This window comes from Pogona vitticeps, chromosome 4 (assembly GCF_051106095.1).
Source record: "Pogona vitticeps strain Pit_001003342236 chromosome 4, PviZW2.1, whole genome shotgun sequence".
NCBI classification, from domain to species: Eukaryota; Metazoa; Chordata; class Lepidosauria; order Squamata; family Agamidae; genus Pogona; species Pogona vitticeps.
The window spans coordinates 18,097,777-18,120,273 of record NC_135786.1 but is presented as its reverse complement, the minus strand read 5'-3'; the positions used below and the strand labels follow the sequence as shown (position 1 = coordinate 18,120,273).

Genomic DNA, 22,497 nt, shown 5'->3' with positions numbered 1-22,497 from the left:
CATGATAGGTTTTTGGGAACACACTCAAAATGGCAGCAAAGCACCTGTGAGATGGGAGGGAACATGGCACCCAGATTTACCATCTCCCAGACAGTTTAGCCTACCTGTATGAAGGCAAATGCCTGCACAGAGCTTTGCATTCATGCAAATCTACCACTGCCTCATATTGATAGACAAACAGCTACTTTCATTTGTTAGAAATTGGTTCAGGAAATTCCTAAATTGGATCCATTGGGGACCATTTTTCAAAAGCAGAATTTTCACCAAATTTGGCCTGAGCTAAATGTAATGATGACCAAAGGTATGGTTGATTTCACTTTGGCGAACATTCATCACCATACACTAAATTCTACAGAATCAGCAATTGGAATATTATTGCAGTCTGGAGTCAAAAGCAAATGCAAGCTGTATGATTTTTATTCATTACATGTAATTTCTAATGGAAACACTCTATTGCTGGCTAGGACAGATGTTCTACCTACTCCCTAGAAAGGCTGTGGCTCCATAGGTGAAAATATTTATCTTCTCCCCCCCCTCCCCTTTTTGCACGTGTGGATATGCTTGACTGCAAAAAGATTATGATTTTGTCTTTCAAGATAGTGATCCTTTTTGACTTGCCTGTGCCTGGAGAAAGGCACTCTAGAGTCTTTGATTCAGCTGAAGTAAACTAAGCTGACACATCCCCTAAATGTCACATGAAGATCTTTATCAGAAGTTGAGAAAGAAGTGAAGGAGAAAATAGTGTCAGATTAACATAGAGGTTATTTTATACTCTGATGCTCCGTGGCTATGATGACAGTTCTGTGCTGAAGAGGCAAATGGTGCAAGGCAAGGAAGGATCAAGGTGTGTGTGTGTGTGTGTGTGTGTGTGTGTGTGTGTGTGGTGTGTGTGTGTGTGTGTGTGTGTTGAAAGTGCAGTTTCTTGGGGCAAATGCAGGAGACTAACTAGAAATCAAAGGTTTAAACTACAATTTCTTATTTGCAATGCTTGTACAATCACGTTGAGACTCTACCTTTCCTGTTATACATTGTTGTGTCTGTTTTTTTTGAGATATCGCTGCTCCATGAAATGTAATGGATGGATCCTAATCCCAACAGGAAGCTCAATAGACTTAGGCTGATTTAGCTCACTTTTGGGGGCAGTCTATGGCATGGTTCGATCTGATCCATTATCCATTGACCAGACAATGTATAGGAGATGGCAAGCCCAAATCTTCTCTGTACCCAATCCATACCTTTTTGGTCTAGTGGAGGAACTAGTTTTGGCGGGTGCTGGGCTGAAGTGATTGGGACTGGATCACATCTACATGGAAGGATCTCTGTAAAAAAAAATCGCATTCAATGCAGTAGACTTCTCCAGCATGACCCTATATCACAGCTTATTTCATCCTGAATGTTCTTCATTGCTATCAGATCTGATTCTTGTGTGTACAATTGGCAAAGCTTGCCATCAGGAAGGGAAACACCCAGCATCTAGAACAAGGTGCCTCAAGGCACCTGAAATATTTATTTTATTTCTGGACTTCATTAGATGAAATGGGCTGCAGGCTACCTCAGGAACTCTTATGCCAAACCAAAAACAAACCCTTGTTCTTTTAAAACCTTTATCTTCTGCAATAGAAAAAAAAACTTGCCCTAAAAGAGTTTGGAAGTATATTCTGATCCATTGTATTAAGGATTAGCAGGAGGGATAAGGATGGAGCTAGAACTGTGATTGGAGTAAATTTTTCTATCCTTTATTCTTGAACTCCCTGAGAATTCATCTCCCCTACACCCCTGAATGGAACCAACATGATGTCGACCAGAGCATATCTCTTCCCTGCATAATGGTTCACTCAGAAACTCTATGGGACAATTTTTTGTCCCAGTGCTCTACACTGGCTGAGAGAAAAGTACACCCCAATCGCAAAGTGCAAATTAACTGCTTGCTTGATAATGCTTGTCCCCGCCATTTTTCCTGTAAACCACCACAACTTTAGATGGTAAGTAGGTGGAACTCTTTAAGTGACAATGTCATAGATGACCATCTTGTGAGTCTAGATGTCTATGAATTATCAATAGAAAGTGACCCTGAGGGGAAAATGTCCCTTATTCATGTGCGAAGGCTAGCCAACTTGAGCGCCTTTTTATTGGAAAGACAGGATAGAAACAAAGTGAATAAAATAATAAGTAAGGTGAGGCTTTGAACCATCCAAGGGAAACTGGCAAGAGGATCGGGGCAGGCAGAGTTCTCTGGACTCTTTTCTGGCATGGGAAGAATATTTCTTGAACCATTTCACATGTAAAAAAATACTATCCAACAAAATAAAGGGGATAGGTTGAGACTGCAGTTCAGAACATTTCCTGTCTTTCCCAGCATATATGTGCTACCAGCCTTCATACTTGATCAGAAAAATACAGTGGTGCCTCGCTTAGCGATCTTAATTCATTCTGAAAAAATCACTGCTAAGCGATAGCATCGCTAAGCGAAATAAAAAAGCCCACAGAAACGCATTAAAACGCGATTAATGCGTTCCTATGGGCCTAAAACTCACCTTTGAGTGAAAATCCTCCATAGTGCTGCCATTTTTGGTGCCTCTAAAGTGAGGAATCTGTGCTTGAAAACAGCGGGCGGCCATTTTGAAACCGCCGATCAGCGGGCCGAAAATGGAGGCTTTGCGATGATCGCTTCCCTGCGATCATCGCAAAGCGAAAATAGCCCATAGGGACCATCGCAAAGCGATTGCTTTTGTGATCGCAAAAACATCATCGCAAAGTGATTTTGTCGCTAAACGGAGCAATCGCTATGCGAGGTACCACTGTATCCCAGATAGCAGCATCTTGAGAACCTATTATTTTACTCCAGTGATTCAGATTGCAGCTATTCCACAGTATTGTTCTGTTCATAGCACAGTGAACAATTCATCACCTAATGTCCAAACTTCTCAGTAGGTAAAGACTAAAGAACAACAAAGATGTGATGAGTCTCCTCATACTTAGCTAGGATGATCCTTGGTCAACGCACATGTAGTCCACAGCTGGAGCTGTATATGACATCAACATAATCAATGGTAACATAATCAATGGGAGCCAGGGATTACCTCCACATCATGATGGTGTGGAACAGTGGGATTTTGGGAAGGAGAGATAATTAGGTCACAAATAACATCGAAAGACACAAAAACAAATTCTCTGTGTTCTTAGGGAAGGAGATGACACTGGGGTCCAAAACCTGCTTTCTGAAATCACAACAGGGGTGTGTGTACATATAGCAAGAAAGAGCATGCAGCCCTGATGATGATGCTCGTAAGTGAAAACCTGAGAACAGAGATGAAAAAGTGATGATGGGGCATGCTGATGAGGAAGACCTGGTTAATTCTAGACACTTTGAAATGATTGAAAGTGGTGAGGAGTGAACAAGAAGAAAACCTTGATATCACAAGAAATGGTTTGCAATGATTTACTTGTTCAAAGAACAGATATATGTACAGACGTCTGCCCATCACCCTTTACAATCATTTTAAGTATAAGCGAGTGGCAGCTGAGAAACTCAAGCACATCACAATCAGGTTTATAAAATGGGCTTGTTCGTTCTGGCAGGATGGGGGACAGAATCCAATAACTTCTGAGTTTTTAGCCATGACTGAAAAAAAAAGAACAACACACATCAAGAATGAAAAAGCAAATGTTCTATAAATCAGAATGAATAATCCAGATGTGTAAAATTCAACCATCATATACATTTTGCTGGACCAGAGAGGCATATATTCATACAGGGTGAAAAACCTAAGAAGACTTTGGAAACATGAGAGTTTTGGCATCAGCATCTAGACTTGCTAATCAGCATGGATGCAGAACATTTTCTGGAAGCTGAGGGCCAAAAAAGTAACATTTTAAAACTCTGATCTTGACAGATGGGAATGTTACAATTATTTCCCACATCCCATAGAAGTGGCACAAAAGCTCTATCCGGAGAAGCACAAAATGAGCTACAGAAAAATTGTGAAAGCCTGTAACATAGTGGTTTTTGAAAGCCAATCATCTTTTTTGACAGCATAGTTAGAAAGTATTGCATACAAGAAATCCAGATACATAGCAATTTTGACAACTAATTTTTGACAACCTACCATTTTTGGCAGTGGAAAGGCCTTTTAAGACCTCAGCATGGGCAGCTTTCATATTTTGAAATCCCTCACTATAAGATCTCTCCTCTCATCCTCCGCTTCAGCTAGAAACAGGGGTCAATGGATTTTAGTCATGGATTGCAAATTTTGAGATGAACAATGAAACAATGAGTCAAACAATTTATATATTATTGTTTGAACAAAATATTTTGAAACGTCAATACCTAAATTCCTATACTGCTTACAATAGCTATTTTTTAACTGAACTATTTCCTGCAAAAGGCCAAAGAAATTGATGATAAGCATATAGCTGAACAAATGTGACTTTTTCAAATGGCAAATTCAACTGTGTTGGTGTTGAAAGATTACAAATGGATCAAAAAAAAATTATTACATGGAACTAACAAAGAAGAAGAAGAAGATAAGCAGTGTGTATGAACAAATGAACAAAATAAGGAGTGAAATATTAAATTGGAAGGTTGAATGAAATAAACAGATAAATAAACTACACAGACAACCAACCACACATACATACACAAAGAAATACCTGCAATATACAGAAATGATATGTTAGACTATAGCACTTAAAAGACATTTGTACAAAGTCATGTGCCTCAGAGCAAGTGTGGTGAGGAAGAGTACTGGATTTAGTCTCAGGAGATCTTGGTTCAAATTCATATTACACACACACACACACACACACACATAACTTGCCTCTGAATTTTTGTAGATGAACATTTCCTGAATTCCAGAAAGGCAAGAGTAAGGCGCTCACTAAGAAGAAAACTTACAGACTGTGCCACACCCCATAAACTGGCTAAAACTGAGGAGACTGGATGACTGAAGTTGTCTGCTCCTGGTGGGGCAACCCGTCCACCCTAAACATCAGACTCCTTTCCTCAGGGTCTCCCATATGGATATGTAGTAATGAGCTGTGGCCAGAATGGGTGTGTGTGTGTGCTATTGTTGGGTCCAGCTGTCTTCCACAGAGCCTGGTAGTGGCCTCTTGTTAGTAGAAATCCTTCCTCAGAGTATACATCTGTGTCTTTCCCAAACATCTTCTAGTCCAGTTCTTGACCCTTCCTTGTATTTGTATTCTAGTGCCTTTTTGATTAAGGAGGATTCTGAGTCCATCATGCTGAGGTTTAATTTTCTATGTTTCAATTACTTGCACATGCTAATATTTAATTATATTTGCTATAATAATTTATTTATTTTTAAATAAAACTTCCAGGGGAAATTCTTCTGACATACTGTTTCCAAATGGGTTGGATCCAGACTCAAATTGACAGAAGGGTATTTTAAATGAATGGCATTTAACTGTATTTATGCACTGATTTTTTTTTCCAAAATGCTAAATAAATGGGCTTAAAATAGGTGTGACATATTCCAAATGTTCTTGCCCTCATCAGCATTCAGGCCAAAACATCCTGCCTTTACTCAAGTTTGCAAAATGTTTGCTGTGCCCACATCACCTATGTTTGTTACACTCATGATTAGAGATTGGGGGCATTCGTATAGGAATATCCCTGTACTGCTGGACTTAATGTGGGTTTGGCCCCTGGGGCCAGACCGTCCACTCATGCATCCAGCAGTGGCAACATTCCCGTTCATCCTTTCAATCATGCCTGGAGCTCTGCTCTCTTCCCACTCAACTGGCCACTTGGCAGCTATGCTGGGAGACTCGTCCTCCCACCCTCTGCCTGGAATGGTTAGCTGAGTGGGAAGAGAGCAGCGCTCCAGGTGTGATTGGAAGGATAAGAAGGGATGCACCCACCACTGGATGCATGAGTAGATGGTCCAGCCCTGGGGGCTGAACCCTTGTTAAGTCCAGCTGTGTGGGAATATTCATATATATGTATACCTCATCACTACTCGTGATGTAACCCTAGTGTACGGCTAGTGGACAAAAATAATTTTAAATGGTTTTATAAATGTTTCATGCTGCTTTGTTTCAATCCCGTCCTGTGTGCCCTTGGGCTAGTCTCTCTCTCTCTCTCTCTCTCTCTCTGAGCCTGAGTGACTGCATGGGCTTGTTTTAATGACAAAGTGTGGAGCAGCAGAGGTGAGCAATATAACAGTTGCCTTGTGCCTTTGAAGGAAAGGAGAGATGTATTGCTAATGTCACAGATGATGAGGTTATATGTGAATAAATCCAACAGGAAATAATTAACGTTCCACACAAAAGATGAAACTCTTATGAATATGATTTAGACCTCTGTGGATGGGTGTGGACAGCGACACATGCCCACTACAATGTGGAAATTGCATAGTCATTTCTTGGAATGCCAACCATTTATTTATTTAGAAGCAATAAAGGTATTCCAATGGCAAACCTTTATTATCTCCTATAGGGATGGATGCATTTATCATACTCCCTTGGGACGTCTAACAGGTTTTAGGCGTTTTCTCACTCCCTGTCAAATTTACAACCACAATTTTTGGGGGGGAAAACCTCAAACTTTTTTTTTAGTTAGTTAAAAAAAATCCCCTTTTGTCACTCTTGTTATGAAACAGGATGCACTGTATAATCTATGGAAAAGCAGGTCTACCTGGGTTGAGTACATTTTGTATTACTAATGGAAATGTTATGTTTTATATTCAACCCTCATGCTGCTTTTAAGTGTTCACCTTAAACGCCTCCACTGTGGCCTCTCTGTCATTTTGCATTACACTCTGCCAGTTCCTGAGGTACTTGTATATCCATCTTCCCTTATGCATCCATTATGGCTATGCTGAGGGTTCTCTCCTTGCAGTATTTGGGTTGAAAATAATGACTTCTGTTTCCCAAGGCACCCTTGCATTTTGAGAATGTTCAGCACCTCACCCTCTAATCTAGTTTACTGTCATTGTTTTGCATTTCTCCTGCTATCTCAGCCTCAAATGATCCAGCCGCTGGAGGGTCCCCGGACCTCGAACAGCGAAGCTTGCCTTGCCTTCCACCCGGGATATCACGAGACTGCTTAGTCTCATGTGATTACTAGGTGGGAGGGGAAAGCCAGGGTATTTAAAGAGGCTTTCCTCTCCAGAACACCCTCTCCTTTTCGGGCAGCCGAGCTGGAAGGGAGACGCTGAACAGTGGGCTACGCTCAGCGCGTGGTCTTGCAGTACGGATTTGCATACCCTGAGAACTTGGTGGCTGTTGCAGGACGTGGAAGGAGGGATTACTAGGTGGGAGCGGAAAGCCAGGGTATTTAAAGAGGTTTTCCTCTCCAGAACACCCTCTTCTTTTTGGGCACCCACCCACCCTCCCTATTGCTAGTGTGAGTTATTCTGGTCGCCGTTACGGGGCCGGATAGGAATGTTGGCCTTCATCCTGGGGGAGTTTTTGCCTATCCCACACTAGGAAAAGGTTGTGGCAATTTGGTGGATTAAAATTTCGGTCACACTGGCGGGTAGTGCGGAAAAACAGGTATTTACGGTGGGTCCCACTGTAATTTGAAGCAAGCCAACAGTACATCTGACTGACTGGCACTGTGGATCGTGCAGTTACAGTGCCTGTGGCGGGAAGATGCGCTGGGCCACTTCCAGACTAACAACCCTCGAATAAAGGGGGATCAAGGTCTGGGGGTGTTTGTTAGCGGCCGGCCAGGTTCCGGCTATCCTTAAGATCGCTGGACCCTGGGGGCCAGGGACTCGCCCTTTCATTGATCTAGGAGTATTTAGATACTCATGTCATCTAACTGTTTCCGCACTACAGCAGGCCCCCTCCTTATGAATGGCAATTTTGAATATTAATGTATATTAATAAAGTGTGGCCCGTATTTATCTATCTATCTATCTATCTATCTATCTATCTATCTATCTATCTATCTATCTATCTATCTATCTATCTATCTATCTATCTATCTATCTATCTATCTATTTATTTATTTATTTACTTATTTACTTATTTACTTATTTACTTATTTATTTATTTATTTATTTATTTATTTATTTATTTATTTATTTATTTATTTATTTATTTATTGGACTTATATACTGCCCCATAGCGCTACAAGCACTCTCCGGGCGGTTTACAATTTTTTTAATTATACAGGCTACACATTCCCCCCCCCCCAGCAAGCTGGGTACTCATTTTACCGACCTCGGAAGGATGGAAGGCTGAGTCAACCTTGAGCCGGCTACCTTGGATTTGAACCCCAGGTCGTGAGCACAGTTTTAGCTGCAGTACAGCGTTTTAACCACTGCGCCACGAGGCTCATTTAACCTATATCACTGTCTCGTGTTTTATTCCGGGGTTGGAAGGGCAGTGTTCATCTGGTTCTTGTGTTTTCTTCTTCCTTTACTCATATGAGCAGTCAGAGTCTGGCTGTATGGATAATGCATTTGGAGATAAAACAAAGCCAATATAGAGTGAAGGCAATCCTTTCCTGTTTTGGTCCTTTGGGTAACTCTAGATTTGTGTAGTGAATGGAAAGATATAATGATATCAGTCAGATATCAGTTAAATGGAAAAAAATAAGGAGACTGCTGTCTAATAAAGGTACAGTAGCTGTATCAAAATCTTCAGTCCAGGAGGCAAATGAATCTTGGCTCTGAATGATTTTCTTATGCAAGTAACTGAGCTACAGCTTAGCTTATTCCCACAGTAGTTCAAGCTAAAGTAGGTTTTACAAAACACGACTGTGCTCGGGAGGGGGGGAGAGAAGAGGAGGATCTACTTTAGTTCACAACTGCTCTGTGTATCTTCCCCATGGTGTCGTTTGCTGAAGAACCCTAAAAACACACACACTTCCAGAGTGTCTAAGGATGTGTGCCAAGAATGAAGTGTGTGTGTGTGTGTTTGTGTGTGTGTGTGCTTAGAATTGCCAATGACTTAACTGTGTGCTCTTAGCTAGAGTGCGAGAAGGCAGGAGAATTTAAATAAGAGGAATGGAACATGTGTGGCCATGAAAAAATAATCATAAATGCTCTGGGAGGGGAAGAACAAGGAAATACTGGTCTCAGACTCCTTCTTGCCTGTGAAAAGAAAAGATGTAAGCGAATTTTGAGCTGTATTATAATAATAGAGCTGTTTGGAAAATGTTAATGCCAGATTCGATGAATTGAGAATGTTTCCCTCTTTACAAATAATTCTCTTTTAAATGCAAAAAGCCCAAGCTGACTTGTAAAAAAGAAGGAAAGAATAAAAAGGCAGCAATCCAATATCACAGCATATCATGATTATTCTTTCATTTTGACCCTGAGCTTTGTATTCCCTTACAGCTATCATGGGAAGAATTTAGAATTTCCCAGTGAAAGACAGGGAACATGTCATGTTACCTAAGCAATCTAAGATAAAGGCTCATGTCTTAAGTCACTGCTTCTGCTGCTAAATATCCAAAAGCAGATGTGAAGGCTGGGTTTTTTGGAACAGACATCCTGTTTGGTCTGTCATCATGGCCAAGCAGGATTTACTTCTCTGTGCAATATCACAGGAAGCAGGGGCAGGAACAAGGAAGTAAACTGTTTCTGTCGTTTTAAGAATGGTTTTGCTGGTCTCTGAGAGGCAGAGAGCAAGGGAGGATTTGATCAGCAGACAGCCACAATGGGAAACCAGAAGCCAAGCACTTAGGCAGGAGGGGGTGTGTGCATACTTTTTGGGGAGCAGGGAAGAGACCCAAACACACAAACCCACACAGGGGCTGTTGTTGCCAGCTGTCTCCCAGGTAGGAATTCAAGCAGCATTTCAAATAGTCACATGATTTTAAATCGAATCCATTTAGCACAGAGCTTATTGGGGTGCAAATATAAATGTATACAAGCTCTGGATTGATAAAAGAGAAAATTCTTCAGCTGGGGGAAAAACATATCCCCCCCCCCCGCATATGGAGAAGGATTCAAAAGTTTTTTGGAGTTACCTTCCAGCCATAGTCACTAGTAACTGGAGCACCTCCTAAATTCCTTATTCTTCCTGAAATTAGGCTGTCTCACTTGGATGAGAAAATGTAAAGCTCTCCTCACCTCCAGCGGAGAGTAAGAAAAAGTTGGCAATCCTATTGGCATCCATGTAATGTTCATGTAACTTGCTGTGGCTAATTCCAGCTATTTAATGAGGTAACTGAAGCACATCTCTGTTACAGAATGAGATGTGTGACCCGGAAAGTACCCCACATCTCATCTGCAATTGTTGGTTAAGCTACAGTTGTCAACAGCAATTATTATTTGGACACTAATAGGATTCTGGCCAAAGCGTTCTTACATACCTTTAAGTTCTATGTAATTTGCATAACCTTTCAGAAGGTAAAAGCTGTGCCACCCATCTGTTGGACACTTGCCCTTCCTAGCTTATAAAAGCAGCCAGAAAGGCACTGGGAAGGAGGAGCGATGCCTCCTTCCAACACGGTAGGATCTCAGCATTCTTCAGGGAGACAATAGTAAGGCGGTTGCTGGAAAAGCCCTCCTTGAATCCCTAAAGTTATCTCAAGGATTGTGTCTTCCTTCATGAACCTGCCTGGGTGTTAGATCATTAGGGGAGGCCTTTCTCTCAATCCCACCACCTTCATAGGTGCATTAGGTAGGGATGCAAGAGAAGGCCTTAACTGTCATTGCAGCCAGACTCTGGAACTCCTTCCCACAAGAGTCCAGGCTGGTCCCATCTTTGCTTTCCTTCTGCAAGCAGACAAAAGTCTTTCTCTACAGGCAAGCTTAGTACTTAGCTGCCGGAGGGTTTTTTTAAATGGATTGTTGTGCCCTATTGCTTCAAATGGGTTTTTGGTGTTGCTTTTGGTTTCTCCTTTTTTATGAATGTGGTATTTGTTTGATCCTTCTTAGTATTCGTATGCTTACTGTTTTTAGCTTTAAATGCTAAAAACAGTAAGCATACAAATGATGTAAATCATCTTGGGTCTCTTTTTAAAGAGAAAGGTGAAGTAAAAATATTTTAAATAAACAGTATCTCCAGAGCTGTTTCTTCAGATGAAAAGCACAGAGAAGGCCTGGTTGTTTGTAAAGAAAGTTACAAGAAATCCATCAGGTATTTCTTATCTTGGACCAGTCTATAAGAACTTGGGATCTAGTACATGAGGGAGGAGAGAACACATATGAAGAATTTCTTAGTTTAGGCCAAATTCTGATTTTAAGTAATCACAGACGGACAGACAGACAGAGTAGAGAGATAGATATTCCTCAGAGAGAAAAAAAATAAAGTTATACCTTTCAAAGAAGCATTGCACTGATTCAAATGAAGGAGGAAGAAGATAAGAAAATTTCATTTTAAAACTTCATATCATCATCATCATCTTAGAACTGCAGAGCTGGGGAGGCGGAGCTTGACTGCAGTGAAGCCAGCAGCTCCCGGCAAACAGCTCCCGGGAAAAGTTGGAACCGCCCGGCCTGTTGTCCCACTAGAAAGGGGGGGGGACAGAAGGGGAGGCCAGGAGAGGTCACCTCGAAGCAGATGGTGAGCCCAGAAGGTAGAAGATTTGGCAGCAACCGGGTCTTTCTTCCCTCTGAAAATTCACCCACGCACAGACCGGAGATGGGAGGCCATTTTATGGCCGAAAGCTGCACGAAACTCCACCCCCAATTTTCCCGAGGAAGGAGAACAGAAACAACAACAAAGTAAGCCCTTGATTTATGAATAACCTCATTAAGATGTAAAAGAAACTAAAGGGAAAATACCTGACCGAAAGGAGAAAGAGGAAGAGGCGAGCCATGCCTGCCAGCTTGTTTTTTTTTTTTCAAAGCGAACTGTCTGATAAACAGCAAGTTTATAATTAGCAAGCTGGCTCAAGATCATTCAGATACACTGTGAGATGGAAAAATTTTGTGTTTCTGGAAAAAAATCCCATAGGAAATACTACTCAACAGGGACCGAAATCTTGTCAATGCTGTGTAATCTGGACCTTTCTCACTAGTTTGCGTGGGACTTTGAAAATAAAATCTTGTCTTTGGAGCAGGAGGTATAAGCTTTTGGGAATAAAAAACAGGCGATGAATCATCAGTGTGGCGATATAGATTGAAGAGTGGCAGAAGCCAGTCAAATGGGACTTTGATAATAGAAGTGTCTTTGGTTTTGGAAGGAAGAATAAATCCCTGGGAGCAAAGGACAGTAAATTATCAGCTCATCAGCGAAAGGAACTTAACAGAATAGACAGAGGACCTAAGAAAATCAGGTCTGGAGTTATTAAAGGACTACAACTGTTTTTCTTTTTAGGAGAGACTGGTTCCCTGTTTGATGCTTACTTTGGACTCTCTTTTGGCTGGACTGTGTGGATTCTGAGAATATTGCTATAATATCTGGGCAAGGAGGGGGAGGACACACCTAGTGGGAATGTTGGCAGACAAAGAATGGCTGGTTACCATGCAAATGACAATAATAACAGGATTTCTGCAGGTAAATGAGCACCTCAACCAGGTAGAAGACCTGATGAAAGGGAAACCATCAGAGGTTAAACAACAACTGAATGAAATTCTAACTCCAGAACAATTGTTATTGAGAGCGATGCCAGGTAACATAAATGGGATTAAGAGTTATCATGTGAGCTACTCAGCTATAATAGTCAGAAAAGGTGATGTTAAAAATCAGACTACTGTCCTGGATTTAATTTTATCTCCCCAAAACTGGAAGAAAATAGAGGCACAGAAACGAGAGAAGGGTACTGAGAAAATATGGGAAGTGGCAGAAATGGATACCTTTCCAGACAGGCTGAATGTACATCCAAGGCAGAAGGAAAATGAAAGAGGGGATGTATTTTATAAATGGTCTCGATTTTTTGATAGAGTTGGAATAACTTAGACTTAAATTAACATATGAATATAAGCTGATATTTAGAGGATAATCAAATAGTATACAGATATATATATAAAAGAATATGTTGTTTTTTGTATTGAAAAATGAATAGATCAGAGGCATGTATACTTAATGTGAAGAGAGTGGATGATTATATATTCTGTGTTCTATCCTCAAAACCTTTTTCCCATCCCTTACGCTCCATTTTACCTTTTGTATTCCCTACCCTATTCCTAGTAGTTTAAAAATAAAAAAAAATATTAAAAAAAAGAACTGCAGAGCTGGAAGGGCCCCTATGGATAATCAAATTCAGCCCCTGTTAAAGAGACATAGTGGGGAATCGAACTTCCAACCACTGGCTTCTAAACCACTGAGCTATCCAGCACTTTAATTCATGTTCCTCTTACAGAGGACGCCCAAATTATTGCAGATGAACAAATCCAACATGCTTCTTGTGAGCAAAAACTCTGGGATAATCACAGGATTTTTTTTAATGTGATGTGAATATGCAATCTCATACACATTTACATGGAACTTGGAAGTATCCCAGTTTTGCATAATTGGAACTTGAGTCTCTGGCTCCGGATTTTGCCTCGAGGTTTACTCCTGAAGCCTTTTCCATCAGTGGATATAGCCACAAGGCAGTGGAAGTTTGGAATCAGAGTTTTCCTTCTCCTAGATGGCCTGCCTTCCAAGGCTGACGAGCCCCACCTACCCTGCCTGTTCCCTCACGTGTGTTTAGAAAACTCTCTTAAACTATGAAGCTGGTGATCAAGAATGGGCAGAGTTTTTTTTCCTGCTCTAGAGATGACAACCATGACATACATATGTGTAAGGATCTGTACTGTGTAACTATCTTGTATACACAATGCATTGTTTGTAACTGTTATCTTCATTTTCAAAACACATGAACAGAACAAAAACAGAGCTAAGGGTAGAGTCAAGTTGTCATCTTCAAGTGCGTCTGCCTTTGATCAAATATGGGGTTTTGTTGAGGGAGAATAAAAAACAGAAAATGTCATCACACTTGCCTGCACAAGCCTAAAATAGGAATTTCTTGATTAGATTTTTTTGTGTGTTTATTAGTTTGAGTTTATTGTTTGGGCCTGTGTATCAAGATGCAATAACACACTTCACTATGGGTCAAATCCCAAAGTCTTAACACAAGCAAAGGCTTATATTGATTGCACATTGAATAGATAGAGATAAAGCTACAGATTTACCAATTTATTGGATTTGTTCTTAAAACTGAACTGTGGGAGTGACTGAGTGCAGAGAACTTTAATAAATGCCATCCACATCTTGATGGTCAAATGGTAGTCAATCCCTTCTGAAAATATGTCAACCAGAGATATGTTCAAAGGAATTTTGATGAGTAAGCCCATCAGAGATCAGACCTAAGGAGCACCTTTGGAAGCTTTTACACAATCTTCTTTAATTTCGAAAGAATGGAGATATATGTATAAAGAGCTCTTAAATAAAGAGTAACAATTTTAAAAAAATATATACCAGAGCTGAAGGAAATGGGTCTACAGATGCACTGATGGGCATTGTTAAAATTAGAACCAAGGTTTAAAAAATAATGGTTTTTTTTAATGAGGGGAAGGTTCAGATGAATGAGATATGGATTTACAATAGTGATAAATTTATATAAAAATGGTATACTTTTTTGTTAGAATATAATTTACAGGATGAAAGGGTGAAAGCAGTGATGATTAAATGGGCACAAAATTTTGGTTACAATAAAGATATAGATGATTGGACTCGAATGTGGAATGACAACTATACATGGATTAAACCAGCAAACCTGAGAGTAACTGTTTTAAAGATGTTTTATAGATGGCATTTCACAGCTGTTAAACTAGCAAAAATAATGTCGGGGTTTAGCAACTTATGTTGGAAGTGTTCACAACAACCTGGGACATTTTTTCATATGTGGTGAACATGCAATAGAGTACAAAGACTTTGGAGATAAATAAAATATATTATACAAGAAATTATACAACATAAAAGAGCTTATAAGCCAGAAAGATTTTTGCTGAATATACTGGCAGAAATTCTTGATTAAAAAAATTAAATATATGTTGTCACACATATTTACAGTGGCAAGGCTGATTTGGGCCCAAAAATGGGGAAAAAATCAGGAAAATCCAAAGATGGAGGAGCTGTTTAAAAAAGTGTTAGATACTGTAGAAACTGACAGTTTGTAAGAGGCATTACGTGAGAACCCAAGAATATATGTTAAAGAAAGCTGGAAAATGTTTTATGATTGGGACCAGAAACAAACATGAGTAGAGAATATAATATAGGTTATGGATTTTAGTATTGTATCACAGGCATGGAGTCAAAATTATATTAGATATTGTATTATTGTAAACAATAATGTTTTGTTTTGTCTTGTTTTTTTTCCTTTCCCCCTTGTATTTGTATTCCTTTGATAGTTGTGTGTTTGTTTGTTATATAATAAAAAAGTCGTTAAAAAAGGGATCAGACCTAAGGGACTAGAACAATAGTAGCAAAGTATTATCAGCTCCTAAGTAAAAGCCCTTTTCTGTTTTCTCCAGCACATCATTTACATTGGAGTTTGGAAAAGATACTTGTTGGATTATAACTCTAGGTATATTTTAGCCATGGTGGCAGTTGTAGTCCAAAGAGACACTTTTTGAAGCACCAACTAACATATGATAATGTTTTCACAAGCACTGATGTATGGAGGATGTAAATCCGCATAGGGCTTCATTCACATCCAAGAGGGAAGAATCTCTGCATTTGTGCTCTTGCCAATAACAATGGTAAGGAACTTCTTGCTGCTTTTAATGACATTCTTGCATTGGTGGGAAATATGCTTTGTGCAATAAAATTTAAAAAAAATTAAAGGAAAGGAAAGGAAAAAGAAAAAACACAACATTTTGTAAAATACTGTAAAATCTATATTCATGTAAATTGAACAAGATTTGAATGACTGCTGCTTTATTGAAGAATTGAAAGCACTTCATGGCTTGTTTGCATCTTCTTAAGCATTTTGTTCTTCTGCATTTGCTGTATGTGTGCGTGCACACAATTTGCTGCTTAGAGAGAAAGGACACTAAAAGTATTTCACACACATGTGAAAGAATTTAGAGACAAAATAATTTTCTCGCACTCTTGACTGGAGTTGAAGAGTCTCTTAGAGCATTAAATGTTCTCATCCCAATATCTTCTTTTGTCTAAATAGACAAAAATGAAAAACTTATCTCATATTCTTTCCATCCCAAAGATGTACACAGCTCGTTCAAAAGCAGAAACACATTTCAGAACCAATTGGCAATCATAAGTATCCCTACACAGTACATGGCTGTATGTCTTCCTCATTTCATGAATCTGGTGCTGGACATACTGGCCAAAATCCTGTTGTGTAGTGTAATACATCACACTAGAATAGGCCCATTGAATCAATGTGGGTTTGATAAGTTAGTTCCCTCCCTCCTTTCCTTCCTCATATCAGAGCACTGAATAATTTATAATTATAAATGTATATGAAATATGGATGAAAATTAAAAACAAATTGTTAAAAATTATTATCATCTGTGGTCTTAAAAGGGTCATTTTGCTCATCAGCAAGTTTGCAGTGCAACACTTCTATGAATGAAAGATTGACCGGCTGGCTGCCATTGCTGAGGGGAAGCCTAAGTGTACTCACAATACTTTCCACTCTTTAAGTAGGCTTCATTTGCATCCCCTAAGTAATAATTCCTCCATAAATTGCATTGATTTGAATGGGCCCACTTTAACTGCAACTTACTGTGCTAAAGCAAATCACTACTAAAGCAGACCCATTTGAATCAATGATACTTATGGAGGACATGACTCACCCAAACCCCATTGATTCAATGGGATAGTTATTGTTTAGTCGTTAAGTCATGTCCGACTCTTAATGACCCCATGGACCAGAGCATGCCAGGCCCTCCTGTCTTACACTGCCTCCCGGAGTTTGGACAAATTCATGTTGGTAGCTTCAATGACATTGTCCAACCATCTCATCCTCTGTCATCCCCTTCTCCTCTTGCTTTCACACTTTCCCAAGATGAGGGTCTTTTCCAAGGAGTCTTCTCTTCTCGTGAGATGGCCAAAGTATTGGAGCCTCAGCTTCAGGATCTGTCCTTCCAGTGAGCACTCAGGGTTGATTTCCTTTAGAATTGATAGGTTTGTTCTCCTTGCAGTCCAGTCCAGCACCACAATTCAAAAGCATCAATTCTTTGGCAGTCAGCTTTCTTTATGGTCCAGCTCTCACTTCTTGTTATTTAGTCGTTAAGTCATGTCCGACTCTTCGTGACCCCATGGTCCAGAGCACGCCAGGCCCTCCTGTCCTCCACTGCCTCCTGGAGTTGGGTCAAATCCATGTTGGTAGCTTCAATGACATTGTCCAACCATCTCATCCTCTGTCATCCCCTTCTCCTCTTGCTTTCACACTTTCCCAACATCAGGGTCTTTTCCAGGGAGTCTTCTCTTCTCATGAGATGGCCAAAGTACAGTATTGGAGCCTCAGCTTCAGGATCTGTCCTTCCAGTGAGTACTCAGGGTTGATTTCTTTTAGAATGGATATGTTTGATCTCCTTGCAGTCCAGGGAACTCTCAAGAGTCTCCTCCAGCACCACAATTCAAAAGCACCAATTCTTCGGCGGTCAGCCTTCTTTATAGTCCAGCTCTCACTTCCATACATCGCTACTAGAAAAACCATAGCTTTGACTATGAGGACCTTTGTTGGAAAGGTGATGTCTCTGCTTTTTAAGATGCTGTCTAGATTTGTCATTGCTTTCCTCCCAAGAAGCAGGTGACTTTTATTTTTGTGGCTGCTGTCACCATCTGCAGTGATCGTGGAGCCCAAGAAAGTAAAATCTGTCACTGTGGCCATGATCTTAGTTTTTTTGATGTTGAGCTTCAGACCATTTCTTGCATTCTTCTCTTTAGCCTTCATTAAGAGGTTCTTTAATTCCTCCTCACTTTCTGCCTTCAGAGTGGTATCATCTGCATATCAGAGATTGTTGATATTTCTTCCGGCAATATTAATTCAGGTTTGGAATTCATCCAGTCCAGCCTTTTGCATGATGTATCCTGGATATATGTTAAATAAGCAGGGAGGCAATATACAGCCTTGTCGTACTCCTTTCCCAATTTTGAACCAATCAGTTGTTCCATATCCAGTTCTAACTGTTGCTTCCTGTCCCACAGATAGATTTCTCAGGAGATAGATAAGATGGTCAGGAACTCCCATTTCTTTAAAGACTTGCCATTGTTTCCTGTGGTCCACACAGTCAAAGGTTTTTGCGTAGTCAATGAAGCAGAAGTAGATGTTTTTCTGGAACTGTCTTTCTCTATAATCCAGCGCATGTTAGCAATTTGGTCTCTAGTTCCTCTGCCCCTTTGAAATCCAGCTGGTACTTCTGGGAGTTCTTGTCCACATACTGCTGAAGCCTACCTTGTAGGATTTTGAGCATAACCTTGTTAGTGTGTGAAATGAGTGCAATTGTACAGTGGTTGGAGCATTCTTTAGCACTGCCCTTGTTTGAGATTGGGATGTAGACTGATTTTTTCCAATCCTCTGGCCACTGCTGAGTATTCCAAACTTGCTGGCATATTGAGTGTAGCACCATAACAGTGTAATCTTTTAAGATTTTAAATAGTTCAACTGGAATGCCATCACCTCCACTGGCCTTGTTGTTAGCCATGCTTTCTAAGGCCCACTTGACTTCACTCTCCAGGATGTCTGGCTCAAGGTCAGCAACCACACTATCTGGGTTGTCCAGGACATCCAGATCTTTCTGGTATACAGTGGTGCCTCGCTTGACGGCGTTAATTTGTTCCAGTGAAATCACTGTGGAGTGAAAACATCATGAAGCAAAATAAAAAAACCCCCAAACAAACTAATTGAAAACTGTTCAATGCGTTCCAATGGGCGAAATACCTGCTCGTCCAGCGAAGATCCTCCATACGGTGGCCATTTTCTGGTGCCTGTAATGCGAGGAATCCGTCCCTAACACAGTGGGGAGCCATTTTCTACAGCCAGTGGCCATTTTGCTGATCGTCGTAAAGTGAAAAATCGGTTCCCAAAACAGGGAACCGGTCAACGTTAAACGAAATTCCCCCATCTAAACATTGTTTTGCGATCGCAAAAGCGATCACAAAATCTTCAACGTTAAGCGGATTCATCATCAAGCTGGGTAATTGTCCAGCGGGGCACCACTGTAATTCCTCTCTGTATACTTGCCACCTCTTCTTGATGTCTTTTGCTTCTGTTAGGTCCCTACAATTTTTGTCCTTCATTATGTCCATCTTTGTGCAAAATGTTCCTTTAATCGCTCCAGTTTTCTTGAACAGATCTCTGGTTTTTCCTTTCTATTCTTTTCCTCTATATCTTTGCACTGTTCATTTAAGAAGGCCCTCTTCTCTCTCCTTGCTATTCTTTGGAAGTCTGCATTCCATTTTCTCTAACTTTCCTTATCTCCCTTGCATTTTGTTTCCCTTCTCTTCTTTGCTATTTCTAAGGCCACTTTGATTTCTTGCACATCCTTTTTTTTGTGATGATTTGTTGTTTCTGCCTCCTGTACAATGTTAGAAGCCTCTATCCATAATTCTTCAGGCACTCTGTCTGCCAAATCTAGTTCCTTAAATCTGTTCTTCACTTCCACTGTGTATTCATAAGGGATTTGAAGGCCAAACTTACCTGTTTTTCGTTTTATCATTTGACTCCCTTCCTTAGCCTTCCAATCCCCATTTCAAATTTTTTTTTCAAAAAATCCGGCATCGTTTTAAGATGACAATTATTATTATGAAAGACTAATTCTTAAGAACTGCTGGATAGCTCAGTGGTTTAGATATCCATCACAGGGGTGCCCTTCTAGCCCTGCAGTTCTAAGATGATGATTATGAATAATTTGTTTATTGATGTTTAAAGTTTTTGTATATTTTATATGCAATTATATATGTTGGAAACCACCTAGAGTGGTTGTTCGACTAGATAGGTGGGGTATAAATGCAATCAATCAATCAATCAATCAATCAATCAATCAATCAATCAATCAATCAATCAATCAATCAATCAATCAATCAATATGATTATCTGGATAGCTTGCAGAGCTAAGGGATGGAGAACTGAAAGCACATAAAATCGTGCAGCTCACCTCTCCCATTTTGACTTCACACTAAATGTCCACTTGCAGCCAGTTACTCAATGAATGGAGCTGCCTCTTTGTAGAGTTGACCTGTTGAGAGTCTGTGTAGGTGGGGAAAAAGTGGTGGCTCAGGACAGCTGCATGTAGTAGCAGCTATCCCGTGGAGGATGGGTTTTCTGGGCAGTGGCAACAATGGTGGAGAAACGGCTCATTCACCATACCTAGCATTCAACTGCCTAAAGTGATCACCCCACTGGGCCAAATGAAAGAGCCAGCCTTGTCTCCCACCTTTTCTCCAATAAGCTGAAAGTAGTGAGGAAAACCTTTCTCCTCCTCACTTTTTCTTGAGAACAAAAAATATCTATGATTCTGTAGATCAGGTTGAGGGAAGGTGTCTGGCTGAACGTCACACAATGGGCTTCATGACTCAACATAGATTTGAATTTAGATCTCCCGGGTTCTAGCTCAATACTCTAACCAATAGAAAAGAGCTTCAGATTTGATGTTGATTCAGAAAATAAAGTGAAATAAGAGGGTCCTTCTTCCCTTTTGAATTCATCTCAATGAAACATCTCAAGGAAGGCTGAAGCAAGCGTTTGGCTTGAATTGGAATCCCCCAATTCATCAGATTTTGTGATGGTGCTTCAGAGGTAAACATACTGAGAATTAGCAGGGAATGAGATCTTGGTGACAGTGAGTCTCAGTGGAAAAATGGAAATAACACTGTAAAAGTACCAGGAAGGTAAAAGCAGAAGGTGATTGATAGCTCAAGCTCTCCTGGTAGCCCCAGCTATGAAGGGGTTGGGGTTGAGACTTACAAGGAAAAATCACCTGTCTTTATGGCTGATAGCTATTTTGAGTCTTGGCAGTCAAGAGATGAGTGGTGTTAGTCTGCAACAGACTGCTGCTCGTGTCACTTTCAGTACTGTGGGTGGGCACACATTGGAGATTTTTTGTTTCTTTTCTTTTAGAAAGCTGCAGATCTCAAGCCAACAGATTGAATGTCTGTGCATGTGAATGTACCACAGATGTCTTCTCATACCTGATTTCAGTGAGCATTAGGAATAGAATTTCACATAGCTATTCCTTCTCCACTTCTCTACTTTACTTTTTTAGTGCATGTGGATAGCTTATTTTTGCAGTATTTTTCTTTTTTCATGCATGCTTGTTTTCCTTTCTGGCTGTTGTGTTTTATTTGCTTAAGTGGGGGCACTTTTCAAGATTTCTATCCAGGAGCCTTCTGGCTGCGCTGCTACCATTACTGCTGTGCTATTATTTTACAGGGCAGCCTTTCCCACCAAGGAGCTAGTAAAGCAAGCTATTTCCCAGACTTTTCTGTTGTTTTGTTTCCTTTGGCCTTGTGCCTAAGGAACTCTGGATCTGATCTGAAGTCATAAAGTACATGCTTCTCAGAATGGGGAGGGCAGGCAGGCAGGCATTGGATTGATCTTTGCCCACATACCTGGAAGTGGAACGGGTTGATCGCATTCCAGCCAGTATCACAGACCATTATGCTTCCTATTTTCATGGTTCTCTCCACCACCACCATTTGGACCTATAAAAATAGGTTACAATTTGAATGGGGCAGTGAAAAATTGGCTTGAAGCAAATTGGTTGCCATTTGTAAGATAAATAATTCTGATTGAATTGAAGTGGGTAGTGTTCCCTCATGCCTACTAAGCGCTGTACTGCTGTGGCTCTTTAGCCACATCACCTCCTTCCCTGAAAGACATTCAATACAGTGTATACTTCTCATTTCTCATTACAGTGGTGCCTCGCTAGACGATGATAATCTGTTCCACTGAAATCGCTGTTTAGCGAAATCATTGTCTAGCAAAAAGCATTTCCCCATTTGAATGCATTGAAACCTGTTTAATGTGTTCCAATAGGGAAGAATCGTTGTTGTCTAGCGAAGATCGGCCATAGGAAAGCCACTTTGCGAACCGCCGATCAGCTGTTAAATCGCTGTCTTGCGAAGCTTAGGCCCTGAAAACACCTGTTTTGTGAGCGTGGAGGAAGCTGTCAAAATCGTCATCTAGCAAAAATTGGTTTGCGAAGCAGGGACCAAACATTGTCAGGGGAAATTCCCCCATAGGAATCACTGTTTTGCAAATCGCTATAGCAATCGCAGAAGGTCAGTGTCTAGCGAAAAAATTGTCATGCGGGGTAACTGTCTAGCGAGGCACCACTGTATAGCAATCCTATAAGATAGCTTAGTGATTGGCCAGGGTCCCCAGTGAGTTTCATGGGTGGCTGAGTGAGGATGTGAACCTGACTTCTCCCAAAACCACAGTACTGTATATATTTTCTGCAATTAAAAAAAAACATGGAGCAAACCTAATTGGAAACTCAGTTACAAGGTTACAGAAGCCAGTGAATATCATCAGTTCAGGAACCCAAGAGGTGACTAATTTAGAAGGGACGTTGAGAATGCATATTGAAAATTATAATGCTTTGCACCCCATTCAGCATCTGAATAGCCCCGGTCAATATAACCAGTCACCATTGGTAAGAAAAAATATTTCTATAG

The 22,497-nt window shown here is 40.5% G+C and overlaps 1 long non-coding RNA gene across 1 annotated transcript; it reads right to left on the bottom strand.

Moving 5' to 3' along the window:
* Positions 1 to 4,142: 4,142 nt before the first annotated feature.
* On the bottom strand, positions 4,143 to 21,545 carry LOC144588772 (uncharacterized). Its single transcript, XR_013544463.1, has 2 exons — positions 21,430 to 21,545; positions 4,143 to 4,207 (listed from the first exon to the last, which is right to left on the bottom strand). It is a non-coding gene; the product is annotated as an uncharacterized LOC144588772 (long non-coding RNA).
* Between the last annotated feature and the right edge of the window lie 952 nt (positions 21,546 to 22,497).